Raw genomic sequence first — 15,462 nt, forward strand, 5'->3', positions numbered from 1 at the left:
GGTGACCGGGAATAACATATGGAGAATCATGAATGCTAGTTATCAGTTGTTGAATCAACCAAATCCAGACGTGCCTAGACCTTGCTGGTTATGTCTTGATATAAGGCCCTCATATTACGACGCCATTGGGGATCTGGGAGAAACCACCCGTTCAAACGAAACCGATCCCCCACAATGCAATTGGGGAAGGGATGTAGGAATAACGTTAACGGAAGTAACTGGGAATGGCAGGTGCGTAGGCACGGTCCCTGGTGAGAAGTTCCATCTATGCAATATTACAGAAAATGTTACACAATTAGACAAAGAAAAATGGTTAATACCAGCAGATAACACCAGATGGGTATGTTCGTCTCTGGGGGTAACTCCATGCTTATCTTTGAAATTGTTCAACTCGTCTCATGATTTTTGTGTACAGGTAGTAATTATACCTAGGATTCTTTACCATTCTGAGGAGTATATGTACATCCAACATGCTATGGCAAAAAAAACACTTAAGGAAGAGAGAGCCTATTACGGCTGTCACTTTAGCCACTCTGATGATTCTGGGGGCTGCAGGAGCCGGAACTGAAATTACCTCTCTGGTAAAACAAAGCCAAGAATTTACCTCTCTACGCATTGCTGTAGATGAGGATTTGGCCCGTATCGAGCAATCCATATCAGCTTTAGAGAAATCTGTACGACAAAATCGTAGGGGATTAGATCTGATTTTTCTACAACAAGGAGGATTGTGTGCAGCCCTACGAGAGGAGTGTTGCGTATATGCAGATCATACTGGAGTAGTAAGGGATACAATGACTAAATTGAGAGAAGGGCTAGAAAAACGAAAAATAGAAAATGAAGCCCACCAGAACTGGTATGAATCCTGGTTTAATTACTCACTTTGGCTCACTACACTGCTATCAACTATAGCAGGACCTTTGTTGCTGCTCATATTAACACTAACTTTTGTACCATGTATATTCAATCGAATAATCGCGATTGTAAAAAAACCGATTAGAGGCAGCTCACCTTATGCTTGTGCGTGCGAAATATGAATCTCTTGAACAGGAGGAGGATGACGCAGAAACTTTAATATTGAGCAAACAAGTGCTTCAAAAATTCATCAATGAACAAAATATGTTAGAAAAAGAAAAAGGAGGGATTGTGATAAATTAGCGGGTGTTTGTTCATTGTCTTTAAAAGGAATTCAGAGGATCTGCTGAGAAGATAAGGTTTTGCAATTTACGACCTTGTTAAGGGGGAAGACTAAGCAAGTAGATAGTGGGGAGGGGGTGTTGGATAAACATCCTTGGTAAAACAAAGACTCTGTGAAATACTGTTTCCCGCTTCACTACCCTCCCCCTTGAACACGAGCACAACGCATGATCATTGAAAGAAAAACAACGACCCCCAACAACAAACTGCGCAGCTTCAGAAGGTCCAACAAGTCCTGACAAGCCGAAAATTGGATGCTATAAAACGGCGACACTGAAAAGGGAAAGTTGCGTGCTGTGGTGGAGCGGAGACTCCCCAGCCGCCCAGCGCTGTTTTGCTTGTGCCTGCTTACTTAATTAATAAAATATTTCTGATAGACCAAGAAATTTGTATGGTCTCACTTATAACATGTTTGAGACAAAGTATTGTTGTGAAGTGAATTACTCCACAAGGAACACGGCCGGAGATGATACAAACAAGTGTGGTTATTGTTTTAAGTGAAATATTCTTGTGGTATGAGCGAGAAGTGCAAGGGGCCTCTCTGTGTGATTGCGTGATTGTGCTGTGTGAGTGAGACGCAGCATTGCTGCGAAGCGAGTGCGGAGTTCCGATCCGCGGTTCCGTATTCTCCGCGAGGGGAGCGGCCGGAGACGAATGAAGCGCATGACAGACCGAAAAGAAGTGCTGTTTTATCCAAGTGTTGATTGGTGGTGCCCAATATACGGGCCCGGCGGGGCATCTTGTAATCCTATTTTGTTCTTAAATGTTTTGAGTCTGACAAGGAGGAAGGTGGGAGTGTTAGTGTTGGGGAGAATCGAATGGATGTTCTATTAATGTTTCTCAGGTGATGGATCATACGGTATAATTAAATATTATTAAATGTACTTACATTATCAAGTAATCTATGTATACTGGAAACTTAGGGAGTACACTGAACATTCAAATGAATCGTTGAAGGGGAACCCTGGGAGGGAACAGGTACAACCTGACCTTGGATAAGGGCCTGGAAATGATGAAGTGAGTTGAAGTAGAACCGAGGAGCGGAGAGAGCATGCGTCGAATAGAAAGGTGAAAAGTTTAGCGAAGAGGAAGACTCCTTACTTCATCTGGACGACCACCTGGACGACCACCAGAGTGCGCCACGCATGTGCAAAGGGGAGGGGAGCTAATTAGAATGAAAAGCGAGGCTGATGTTGCAACCTGTAATGAATATGTATACCTGACGCAATGTTGTATGTATAAATAACGGCTGGGAAGTAACGGGACTTGAAGCCAGATTTGGGCACCTGCCCCGGCTTCCAGCGCTGAATAAAGCACCTTCATATAATCACTTGGTGGTTATGTGGTTGCTACGCTAACATTTTGGCGACCCAGATGGGACAGCGTGGGCACTGCTGAGGCGGATCGTGTCTCGGTTTCGCTCCAGCCGGCACCGAGGGATTCTCGGGGAGCAGTCGACCACGACCGACCTCCGCTGCTCACGACGTACCACTGGAGTGGTAAGCAAAGGTGCTTTCAACTTTGAGTATTCGGTACCGATTTGGTTGGGAAAGCCTGCCGGTCAGACGCGGCGAAAGCCACGCTCGGTTGGGCAGGGAGCTCCCGGGGTAAGCCTAGGCGCCGTCCGTTAGACAGAGCGAAAGCTCTGCAGGTTCGGCATTCGTGGTTTGGTATTGGTAATTGTATTGGTTTGTGCTGAAGGGTCAGCACCTGGTATTATTGGTATGTGGTAAGCACGCTGCTGCTCCGGCAGCTTCTGGGGGAGTGTGCTGCTGCTCCGGCAGCTTTTGGGTTTGTATCATAAGCTCAAAATGAAAAAGATTAAAGGAATTCTGGGAAAAGATGTACCTATCCCGCGGACATCCCCACTGGGGTGTTTGCTAGCACACTGGAAAGAGGGAGGTTTTGGTCAAGAAATGCGGAAAGGAAAGCTGATTGATTATTGTAACATTTGGTGGCCACAGTATAAACTAGAGGACCAAGAAACTTGGCCTGAGAATGGAACATTGCAATATAATACAATTTTACAATTAATGCTATTTTGTAAGTGGGAAGGAAAATATGATGAACTGCCGTATGTGGAATTATTCTTTTATTTGCGCCGAAAGCCTGAATGGCAGCATGCTTGTGGAATAATGGTGCTTGAGGTTTCAACTGAGGAACGTTGTTGTGCATGTACTAAGGAGGGACGCTGTATACAGCATCAGGCAATAGAGAATAATAAGTATTATGGGGAAATGAATAATGGAAATATTGACTTGGAAGTTGCGCCGTCGGCTCCGCCAGAAGAGCCAGGACAGGGAGGAAAAAAAAGAAAAGGAAGATAGCAGTAGTGATGGAGAATCCCCGACTTTAGTCTCCCCTGTGTCACATAGGACCTGGCAACAGCGAAGGGCAGGAGAAACTATAAATGAAGAGGGAGGGAAAATAATCGCTCCCCTCAGGCAAGGAGTGGGGACAGAAGGACCGGTATATGTCAAGGTGCCTTTTTCAGCTGGGGATTTAATGATATGGAAGCAAGCAGCCGGCACCTACAGGGAAAACCCAGATAAAGTAGCCAGGGTAATGAAAATGATAATTAAAACCCAAAATCCCGATTGGGATGATCTCCAGGTGATCCTGGATACTTTGATGGATTCAACAGAAAAGGACATGGTATTGCGGGCAGCCAGAGAGAGAGCCCGAGAAGATATACGAAATGGATTAGTGCTTGGAAATCTAGATCAAAACTTCCCCACCGAGGATCCCCAATGGGATTATAACACAGGGGATGGAATAAGGAGGCTGAAGAGATATCAAGATTGGGTACAAATCGGGGTACAGAATGCCATGCCCCGGACCATAAATTGGTCAAAATTGTATAATGTCAGGCAAGAAAAAGCGGAATCACCTTCCGCCTTTTTAGAGAGATTGAAAGAAACTGCTAAGAAATATACAGATTTAGACGTAGAGACTGAGCAAGCTAAAGCTCAATTAGCACTCATTTTCCTGGGACAAGCCCAAGAGGATATTAGGAAGAAATTGCAAAAGTTAGAAGGTGCAGATTTGAGAAATTTGGATAGGCTGTTGGAAATAACCTGGAAAGTGTATAATAACAGAGAAAAGGAAACGACAAAAAGGCAACAACAGAACTTATTAGCAGTAATTCAAGGGAGAGAACATGCAGGATTAAGGGGCAGGGGAAGGAGGAAATACGGCCGTTCTTACAACCCCTTGATTTACGGTTTGGAGGCAAAGAAATTACGCATAAATTTTTATATGTACCAGAGTGCCCTATTCCTCTTTTGGGACGGGATTTGCTAACTAAACTAAACGCTACCATAATGTTTGAAGATGGAGAATTGATTATGAGAATCCCGGAATCAAAAGTGGGACAAATATTAATGATTAAAGAGAAGGCTGTTCCTCATATACCAAAAGAGGTAGAAAATGCAGTAATGCCTGCTGTTTGGGAAACGGACGTGCCTGGAAAATCAAAAGTAGCCCAGCCAGTAAAAATTGAACTTAAGGAAGGGGCCCGACCGGTACGGATTAAACAGTACCCATTGAAGCTAGAAGCTAGGCTAGGGATAGTAAAGATTATAGATAAATTTCTTAGCTACCACATTCTGGAGGAATGCAAATCTGAATATAATACCCCAATTTTCCCAGTAAAGAAACCTAATGGGGAATACAGGCTAGTGCAGGACCTTAGGGCAATAAACGAAATAACAAAAGATATTCACCCAGTGGTGGCTAATCCTTATACATTGTTAACATCTGTAAAAGAGAAATATAAGTGGTTTACGGTAATTGATTTAAAAGACGCCTTCTTCTGCATACCCATTGACAAGGAAAGTAGAAAGCTTTTTGCTTTTGAATGGGAAAATCCACGGAACGGACGAAAGATTCAACTAACCTGGACAAGGTTGCCTCAAGGATTCAAGAATAGCCCGACCCTCTTCGGCAGTCAACTAGCTAAAGAAATAGAAGACTGGATTAACCAAGAACAGATTCAGGTACCAAAGGACCGATACTTGCTGCTACAATATGCGGACGATATATTAATAGCTACCGAAGGAGAGTCAGAATGTATTCAGGTAACTATTGATATTTTGAATCAATTGGGACTAAATGGGTACAAGGTTTCTAAACAAAAGGCACAAATCGCGTGCACAACAGTAATTTATTTGGGATGTGAAATTTCTCAAGGACAAAGAAAATTGGGAGTTAACCGAATACAAGCTATTTGTGAAATCCCCGAGCCGCGAAATTTGCATGAACTACGGGCTTTCCTAGGTATGGCCGGGTGGTGTAGACTGTGGGTAATGGACTATGGACTCATAACAAAGCCCCTCTATGAAACCCAAAAGGCCTGTACATTCACCTGGGGAAAGCCACAACAAGAGGCCTTTAAAAAATTAAAAGAAGCCCTGATAAAGGCGCCTGCCTTGGGCTTGCCAGACTTATCAAAGGACTTCCAGCTGTTTGTGCATGAGAGACAACGATTGGCATTAGGAGTACTGACCCAGCGACTTGGGAGCTGGAAAAGACCTGTGGGGTATTTTTCTAAACAATTGGATGCGGTAAGCGCTGGATGGCCCTCGTGTTTAAGGGCCATGGCAGCCACAGTCCTTTTAATACAGAAAGCCAGGAAGCTCACATTAGGGAAACGAATTGAGGTGTTCGTGCCACATATGGTGACTACGGTATTGGGGCAAAAGGGGGGCCATTGGCTATCGCCCAGCCGAATGATGAAATATCAAGCTATACTAACTGAGCAAGATGATGTAATCTTAAGAACTACTAACCTATTGAACCCAGCAGTGTTTCTAGGAACAACTACGGAGGAAGGAGACCTCAGTCATGATTGCGTGGAGATCATCGAACATACCTATGCCAGCAGAACAGACTTAAAAGATCAGCCTCTGGAGAGACCAGATTGGGAACTTTTCACGGATGGAAGCAGCTTTGTGGAAAATGGGACTCGTTATGCAGGATACGCAGTAACTACATCAAAGGTAGTGATTGAGGCAAATTCCCTACCTCCGGGGACTTCAGCCCAACGAGCAGAAATAGTTGCCCTGACACGAGCCCTGGAACTAAGCGAGGGTAAGAACGTGAATATTTGGACAGATTCAAAATATGCATTCGGGGTAGTTCATGTACATGGGGCATTATGGAAAGAAAGGGGAATGCTATCCTCACAAGGGACTAATATAAAATACCAGGAAGAAATATTGAAATTAATAACAGCTGTACAGAAACCCCAACAGGTGGCCATAATGCATTGTAAAGCCCATCAAGGAGGGACGTCAGAGATTGCAGAAGGTAACAGATTGGCAGATTTGACGGCCCGGAAGGTCGCGCGTGAAGTACGGAAAGTAATGGCTCTAATTCCATCGAAGGTAGGCCTCTCTTGTTTCAAATTACCTAAAAACCCAATGTATTCAGCGGAAGATGAGAGACTTGCAAATTTGATGAAGGCCCAGAAGAATCCTGACGGGTGGTATGTGACTACGACAGGACAACTCATAGTGCCTCCTATAATAATGCGAGAAATTTTACAAATAAAACATAATGAATGTCACTGGGGTGCAGAAGCAATGGTGACCTATTTGAAACGAGGTGTCATCTCGGTACACATGTTAACAATGGCAAAGTCAGTAATGTCAAAATGTGAGCTTTGCTTAAAGAATAACCCGGTAGCAAGGAAACATGCTGAGATGGGGAGAATTAGAGCTGGAATAGAGCCTGGAGATTACTGGCAAATAGATTTCGTGGAACTGCCTAAAGCAAGAGGTTATAAATACCTATTGGTAGGGGTTGATACTTTTTCAGGATGGCCGGAGGCCCTTCCCTGTCGAACCAACCAAGCTAAAGAAACGGTAAAATGGTTACTACGGGAAATAGTCCCTAGATTTGGTGTACCATTGGGTATTTCTTCAGACAGGGGACCACATTTCATTGCCAATGTGGTTAAGGAGGTTAGTAGGTTACTAGGAATTACCTGGAACTTACATACCCCATGGAGGCCTCAATCTAGTGGTCAAGTAGAGAGGATGAACCAAACTTTAAAAGGACAATTAAGCAAAATCTGTCAGGAAGCTAAGATACAGTGGCCACAGGCCTTACCAATAGCCTTGCTAAGAATTAGAATAAAGCCAAGAAGTGGGATGTCAGTAAGTCCCTATGAAATCATGTATGGAAAACCTTATGAGTCTCCTGAACCGAACCCGAATATGCATGTTACCGGTAAACAGGATGTATATAATTATGTTTTAATAGTAATGAAAATACTTGCTCTTGGTATGAGTGAAGTATTTTCAAAGGGGGGAAATGTTAGTGTTGGGGAGAATCGAATGGATGTTCTATTAATGTTTCTCAGGTGATGGATCATACGGTATAATTAAATATTATTAAATGTACTTACATTATCAAGTAATCTATGTATACTGGAAACTTAGGGAGTACATTGAACAATCAAAAGAATCGTTGGAGGGGAACCCCGGGAGGGAATAGGTACAACCTGACCTTGGATAAGGGCCTGGAAATGATGAAGTGAGTTGAAGTAGAACAGAGGAGCGGAGAGAGCATGCGTCGAATAGAAAGGTGAAAAGTTTAGCGAAGAGGAAGACTCCTTACTTCATCTGGACGACCACCTGGACGACCACCAGAGTGCGCCACGCATGTGCAAAGGGGAGGGGAGCTAATTAGAATGAAAAGCGAGGCTGATGTTGCAACCTGTAATGAATATGTATACCTGACGCAATGTTGTATGTATAAATAACGGCTGGGAAGTAACGGGACTTGAAGCCAGATTTGGGCACCTGCCCCGGCTTCCAGCGCTGAATAAAGCACCTTCATATAATCACTTGGTGGTTATGTGGTTGCTACGCTAACAGGAGCATTATCTAAGTAACAGTTTAGAAGTTTTGGTATATTCGCGGTGGTGTTTGGTCAGTTTCCCAAGTATGGGGGGAGGGGGGCTGACTGATTATCAAAGCGGTAGAATGGAGAGTCACTTCTTTGGTGGTTCGGGCTTGAGCCCTGGGAATTTGGTAAGAAGGGGGAGAGCGAATTTATTTAGGCCTCAATACCTTTTAAACCCCCATCTTGACGGATACACAGGAGTGATTCCTTGTTTTGTGTGGGCTTACTAACAAAGTGCATGAGAAAAATTAGCATTCGGCTTGAAATTCGGTCCTGTTGAAATGTAAATTTTGTGAAAAAGGTGGTATTGTTTGTCTAGAAGACGGAAGGCTGAGTGCTTCAGGTGTTTTTCCGAAGTCCTGTGGATTTATGATTGGAACGGGGCTCATTAATAATCTGAAATAGTGAAGTTTGTATGTGGAAAGAAGAGTTTAATCCCAGAGAACTGGGACATTTGGGAAGAAGATTAGGAAAAGATAGTAAAAACCTTCAATAAAAAGGTTTGCGTGGAAATTGAAACAAGGGACAGTAACTAATATAAATAAATAAAAGGGAATGGGAAATCGAGGAAATGGGTAATATCCAAAACAAAGACGTCCTAAAAAAAAAAAAAAAAGCCTCCTTGGGTGCATATTGGCACATTGGAAGGATATTGTTAGAAATGGGGGCACAGAAAGCAAGAGGACTTTCACTAAGTATTGCAATCAACGGTGGCCACTATATAAGCTAAATGGCCACTTTATGGATCAATCGACTATAACAGTGTCTTGCAATTAATGTTGTTTTTGAGGAGAGAAGGAAAATAGGATGAAATGTTGTATACTGATATGTTGTTTCAGCATCTTGGAGGGAAAAGGGTATGGAATTAAGTTGGCCCCTGACTGAGCTTTTGGTGTTGGCATTAGAAAAGTACAGGCTGGAGAAAGATAAAGGAAGTGTTAAAAGGGTTGTTGAAGGTGTTAAAGGTTGTGTGGCATGTAGTATTTAACAGAGCTGTTTGAAGCTGAATGAGCAGGGAAAGAGGATGTAGGAATGCTAATAGTTCCGCCTCAACCCGAGGCTGAGATCTCTAAATCACGGGTGTGAGCCCTCTGGGGCAGAGGGACCGTGATGGGTCCGAGAGAGTTGTCATGGAAACAGAAAAGCAGCTAACTCTTAAAACAACCTGAGTTCATGTGTGAGCTCAGATTGCCAATGGGACCGCTCAGGGAACTGTCAACGATTGCATTCCCCTGACCGACCCCCTCACTGAGACCCTAATCACCCCGGAAATACCAAAATCTGGTTAAACTGGGAATTGAGAATCTGTCCCAACAAGGTCCAAAAGAAACCCCTATGGAATTTTTGAATTTTTGGACCAACTTTGAAATGCAACGAAGAGAAAAAAACTAAAACAAACAGACAAAAATTTGGACCTGGCTTCAGAAAACAAACAGAGGCAATTGGCTAGCCTCTTTCTAGGGCAATCGGCCCCTGATATCAGAAAGAAATTGTCTTAGGCTGCAGGACAAACTTACAACAGTCAGGAATGACGGGGACATGGGGCATCTACCCTAGCAGGTCCACCAGTTGAAATAAAGCTAGGAAACGAAGACAGAGGCTTGAATTTTTGTTGGTTATGGGAGCTTCTTTCTCTGTGTTAATTAGTCAGTAAATGTAATAGGAGCAACTGGCCAACAGGAAAAGGCGGGTTTTTTTTTGCAATGCTTGAAATTTAAATTGGGAAAAATGATTGGAATTACAAACTGAGAAAAACAGTCGAGTTTGGTTCATGGTACTAGATTTAAAGGGTGCCTTTTTCTGCCTGCCCGTGGCAACTGAAAGCCAGAAACTCTTTGCCTTTGAATGGGAAAAATCCTACTAGAGGACGGAAAACTCAGCTTACTTGGACAGTGTTACCACAGGGGTTCAAGAATAGCCCCACCATATTTGGGAAACAACTAGCCTGTGATCTTGAAGCTTGAAAGTCCCCTTCGGGAAAAGGGGACACTGTTGCAATATGAAGAAGAAAAGGAATGTGTATAATGGACTATTAGTTTACTGATTTTTTTCGGCACTAATACTGTGAACCCAGCCTCTTTCCTTAGTAACAGAGTTTCCAGATTACCCATTCATGATTGCATCAAGACCATGGACACTGTATACTCCAGCTGACCAGACCTAAAGGATACACCCCTAGAAGATGCGGAGGATTGGTATATAGATGGCAGCAGCTTCATCCACCAGGGACTTCGCCTCACAGGATATGCGGTAACAAACATCAGCCCAAAAGGTGGATATCATCACCTTGATAAGAGCTTTTGAGCTGGCAAACATTTGGACAGATTTGAAATATGCCTTTGGTGTGGTGCATGCACATGGGGCAATTTGGAAAGAGAGAGAGGACTTTTATCTTCCTCAATTAAACATGCAGAAGAGATACTGAAATTACTCCAAGCAGTATACCTGCCTACTAAAGTTGACATTAAAGGACATCAACTAGGGGATACTGATATTGAAGAGGGAAATAGGTTGGCTGATGTAGGAGCCAAAGGGGTGGCAGAACGGGCCCCTGAGAGTCAAATTTTGGCACTAGTACCAAGAACAGAAAATCAGGCATTAACAAAAGCTTTAGAAAATGAAGTAGGATATTCTAAGATGTAAATGGAAAATGTTGCCTGCAGGTTTAATGTAAATAAATGATGGGAGAATTGTGATACCATATTAAATTGAATGGTAATTGTAGAACATAATAAAGCATGCTGGGGAGCTGAAGTAGTATAAGAGTTTTTAAATAGAAAATGGATAGGGCCTAATTTGTATACCATTGTTAGACAGGTATAAAAGTAATCAAGCTCCAAACAGTGGCAAATTATTTTTTTGAACTCCCAAGAAAAGGGAGGTATCAGTATTTATCGGTATTAATTGACACCTTTTCAGGATGGCCAGAAGCATTCCCAACTAGAACAGCCAAGGCTCGGGAGGTAATTAAGATATAAGAAATAATACCACGTTTTGGAGTTCCAGCAACTATATCCTCTTACAGGGGACCACACTTTATCTCAAGAGTGGTACAAGAAATTAGCTGCCATTTGGGTATAGACTGGCAACTTCATATCGCCCTCAGTCGAGTGGCCAAGTAGAAAAAATGAACCACCTAATCAAACAGCAAATTGTGAAACTGGGACAAGATGCAAATTTGGTCTGGCCTCAGTCTCTTCCTTTAGCCCTTTTGCGTATACCAAGGGCAAAGGAAGGGTTAAGCCCCTTTGAAATCTTATATGGACGACCCTATGGAATACAAAGAGGGATATCCATGCAAGCTGGGGATGAAATTATGACCTCCTATATGGTGGCCTTAGGTAAACAGCTCGATGAAATTGGACAGCATGTGAGTGGGACTCGGGGTAGAGGGTTAGATGGACCAGTGCACAATATACAACCTGGAGATTATGTGTATGTAAAGTCTCTTGCAGAGAAGACCTTGAAACCACACTGGGAAGGACTGTTCCAGGTCACAGCGACAAGAATCAAGGAGCAGAATGCCTGGATCTATCACAACAGTGTGAAAAAGGCACCCAAGACCCCATGGAAGGTTACTCAGGTGTGACCTGGAAGGTTACATTTCTCACAGTCCTAATGGTATCATTGGTCAAGGAAACTGAACAGTGGGTGCACGATACCTATGTGAAACTCACCCAGGCAGTGAGTGATAGCTTCAACCTTTCTGACTGTTGGGTGTGCACAGTGCTGCCTAGAGGCAACCTAGAATTCCCCGTATGGGGCATACCCAGTATGAATTGGACATTGACCTTTGCGCAACCAAGAAATGTGTCCTGGTTCCAGTTAGGACAGAGTTAATTTTCCCTCCTAGTAGCTGGTAGGGTGCTATGTTTTGGATTAGGATGAGAAGAGCGCTGATAACATGCTGATGTTTTAATTGTTGCAGAGCAGTGTTTACACCAGGCCAAGGACTTTTCGGCTTCTCGCTCTGTCCTGCCAGCGAGCAGGCTGGGGGTGCAGCAGGAGCTGGGAGGGGACAGACCCAGGACAGCTGACCCAAACTGGCCAAAGGGGTATTCCATACCATCTGACGTCATGCTAAACAATATATAGGGGTGGCTGGCCGGGGTGGGGGGCCGGCTGCTCGGGGATAGGCTGGGCATCGGTCAGCGGGTGGTGAGCAATTGCATTGTGCATCACTTGTTTTCTTACACATTATTATTATTAATACTATTATCATTATCACTCTTATTATTATTATTGTTATTATTATATTCCTGTCTTAATAAACTGTCTTTATCTCAACTCACCGGCTTCACTTTCCCGTTTCTCTCCCCCATCCCAGAGAGGGAGGGGGGAGGGTGAGCGAACGGCTGTGTGGTGTTTAGCTGCCAGCCGGGTTAAACCACAACAAAATGGAACATGTCCATTTGGCAAGGATGATCGTGAACATCTAGCGGAGAGATTTGAACTACTCCCACACGAAAATGTTAACATATACACCAGATGCTTAAACAATAAAACCTCATGCGTAGGTACAGGTCCGCTTAGTTATTTAGCCCAGGAACCTGACAACTGTAGTATGGCAGAATATGTAGGAACTTTTAATCTTACTAAAATTAGAGGTTATGGTGTAGGTGTCAACGAACTCAGGATCTCACGGCCTCAATTTTCTCATGCAAATCTGCAAGCTACAAAAAGGTTTCTATTGGCTATGTGGAGATGATCATGCTAGAAAAAGCTTACCCTTAAATTGGAAGGGTCATTGTATCGGGGGCTATCTTAGCCCTCGAGGGGGTATATTCAAATAACCCCTTCGTGATGAGACCCACGGGATTCCATAGTTTTGTAAGGTGGTTGATTCCATCTCTGGGAATAAGTGAATTAGAAAAAGCTGTCGTAAATATCTCAGCCACAGCTGATGCTCTTTCGGCATTACAGGAAGAAATTTCCTCCCTACACAAAGTAGTGCTTCAGAATAGGATGGGATTAGATATACTTTTAGCCAAGGAGGGAGGATTGTGTACAGTCATAAACCAAACTTGCTGTGTATATGTCAACAAAAACAGATTGAGACTGACCTGGAGAAGATTTTGGAAAAGAATAAAATTTTGCATGCAGTAGCTCAGGATGACACGTCCTGGGGATTTATAGACTTGGTAGAAAAATTAACTTCCTGGTTGCCAAACCTAACCTGGCTGAAACAGTTGTTTATCACAGTAATCGTGGTCGTGGTTTTGTCCATGGTTCTTTGTGTAGTGATCCGATGTACCTTATGGTGTCTTAAGAGTACAGGAAACTCCTACAGCAAGTGGAAAAAAAACAGCTCAGACGGAAACTGGAGTCTAACAGATATTTTGAAAGAGTGATAGATAGAGAAACACTATATTGAACCTAGAAATAGTAAAAGAATTTACTAACTTTTTAGAAAAGGGGGGACTGAGAGAGGGAGTTAGGAGAATCTTATCAAGTAGAGAGAGAGCGCTGACGGCATTAAACTAGGATGCTACTTAGTGTCTTTGCTAACTATGGTGCATTGTGCAAATTAACTAAAGCAAGAAGCCTTGGGCCCCTTACCAAGGTCAGTCTCCTAATAAGAGAGTGAGCCTATCTTAAGAAACTGGTAGAAACTGGTCCTGCAGATGGACAAGAGCCAAGGAGCAACTGAGTCTGCGCAAAGACAAGAGGTCAACTAGCGCTGATGAGGAAGTCATCAATCTTCATCCCCACGACCCCTGACGACCACCACCAGAATACACTGCGCAAGCGCAGATGGGAGGAGTTTATGGAAATGACTCCTTGGAACTAATTTTAATACGAAGTGGGGACAGGTTATGAATACGTATAGGCGTACTGTGAAACTTCACGCATATGTAACTCTTTACTGCATATAACCAAGGCAAGTTGCCGCGTCAGGTGCGCACGACTTTGGCGGGACTACCCCCCGTGCTGCCCAGCGCTGAATAAACATACCTACTTTACAATCTTACTGATTGTGGAGTCCGTTTTCCGCAAGTCACCACGGTGGAGCAGGGTTCCCCGCTGCAGCCCCGCTGCCACGATTACCACCGTGGACACCCTCTCAGCAAGAACCAGAGGGAGTGCTGGAGTGGATGTCTCCACAGTAATAGACGCCACCTTGTGCGGTACTCACGTTCATAAAATTCCATTGAACGTGAAAGGACCAGTTGGGAATGACTGTAGTGTACTGCTGCTAGGACGATCAAGTACAACTTTGACCGGATTGTTTGTTTTGCCGGGGATAATTGATGCTGACTACAATGGACAAATCCAAGCTATGGCTTGGACACCATCTCCACCATTGTCAATACAAAAGGGAACTAGAATTGCTCAATTGATTCTTTTCCGAGCAGTAGTCTGCAGGAGTTGGTTCAAGAACAACTCCAACAAGGACATGTTGTTCCGACAAACAGCTCATGGAATTCATCAGTGTTTGTCATCAAGAAGAAGAGCGGGCAATGGAGATTACTGCATGATTTGTGATGAATCAATGCGGTGATCGAGGACATGGGCTCCTTGCAGCCAGAAAACAGAAAAAAACCCAAACAAACAAAAAATAAACCAACCAAAAAAAAAAACACAAAAGAAAACATTACCTTTGAATATTGTATTGGACTCGCAATAAGCTGTAGGTGTTGCTCAGCGCATTGAGAGGGCACATTTGAGACATATCCCAAAGGAAAACTTGTTTCTAAAATTTAAAGAGCTGTTATTTTTGGTAGAGCAGCGAGTGCACCCATATTGTATTATTCACATGCGAAGCCACACCATGTTACCCGGTATTTCTGCAGAGGGTAATGCACGCGCTGACCAGCTAACTAATATGACCCTGACTGCCCTGGTGCCTAAGGTGCTGGAGCAAGCACCCATGCCTTTTTCCATCAATCCGCCAAAGTCTTGGTGAAACAATTCGCTATATCGATCACTGACGCCAAATTGATTGTCCAAACATGTCCTGACTGTCAACAACATGTTTCGACCCCGTCTTTAATGGTAAACCCTAGAGGTCTACGGTCCCTACAGTTATGGCAGACCGATGTAACGCATATTCCAGAATTTGGTCGCTTGAAATATGTTCACGTATTGGTAGATACTTTCTCTCATGCTATTTGGGCGACAGCTGCGGAGGGTTTAACTGGTCGCCATGTCCAGGCTCACTTCCGTGTCGCTTTTGCAGCGCTAGGCATCCCAACGGAAATAAAAACCGACAATCGCCCCGCCTATGGTAGTCACTCCCTTCAAACCTTTTTTCAAACTTGGGGTATCCGACACATCACAGGCATTCCTCATTCCCCCGCGGGTCAGGTACTTGTAAGCATTTGGACTTGATAGCTGAATACCTTTCACAACTCA

The 15,462-nt window shown here is 43.7% G+C and overlaps 1 pseudogene; it reads left to right on the forward strand.

The window, feature by feature from the left end:
* Positions 1 to 3,003: 3,003 nt before the first annotated feature.
* Positions 3,004 to 15,391, forward strand: LOC136788717 (endogenous retrovirus group V member 2 Env polyprotein-like; annotated as a pseudogene).
* The last annotated feature ends 71 nt before the right edge of the window (positions 15,392 to 15,462 follow it).

The sequence above is a fragment of the Anser cygnoides genome, chromosome W (assembly GCF_040182565.1).
Source record: "Anser cygnoides isolate HZ-2024a breed goose chromosome W, Taihu_goose_T2T_genome, whole genome shotgun sequence".
NCBI lineage: Eukaryota > Metazoa > Chordata > Aves > Anseriformes > Anatidae > Anser > Anser cygnoides.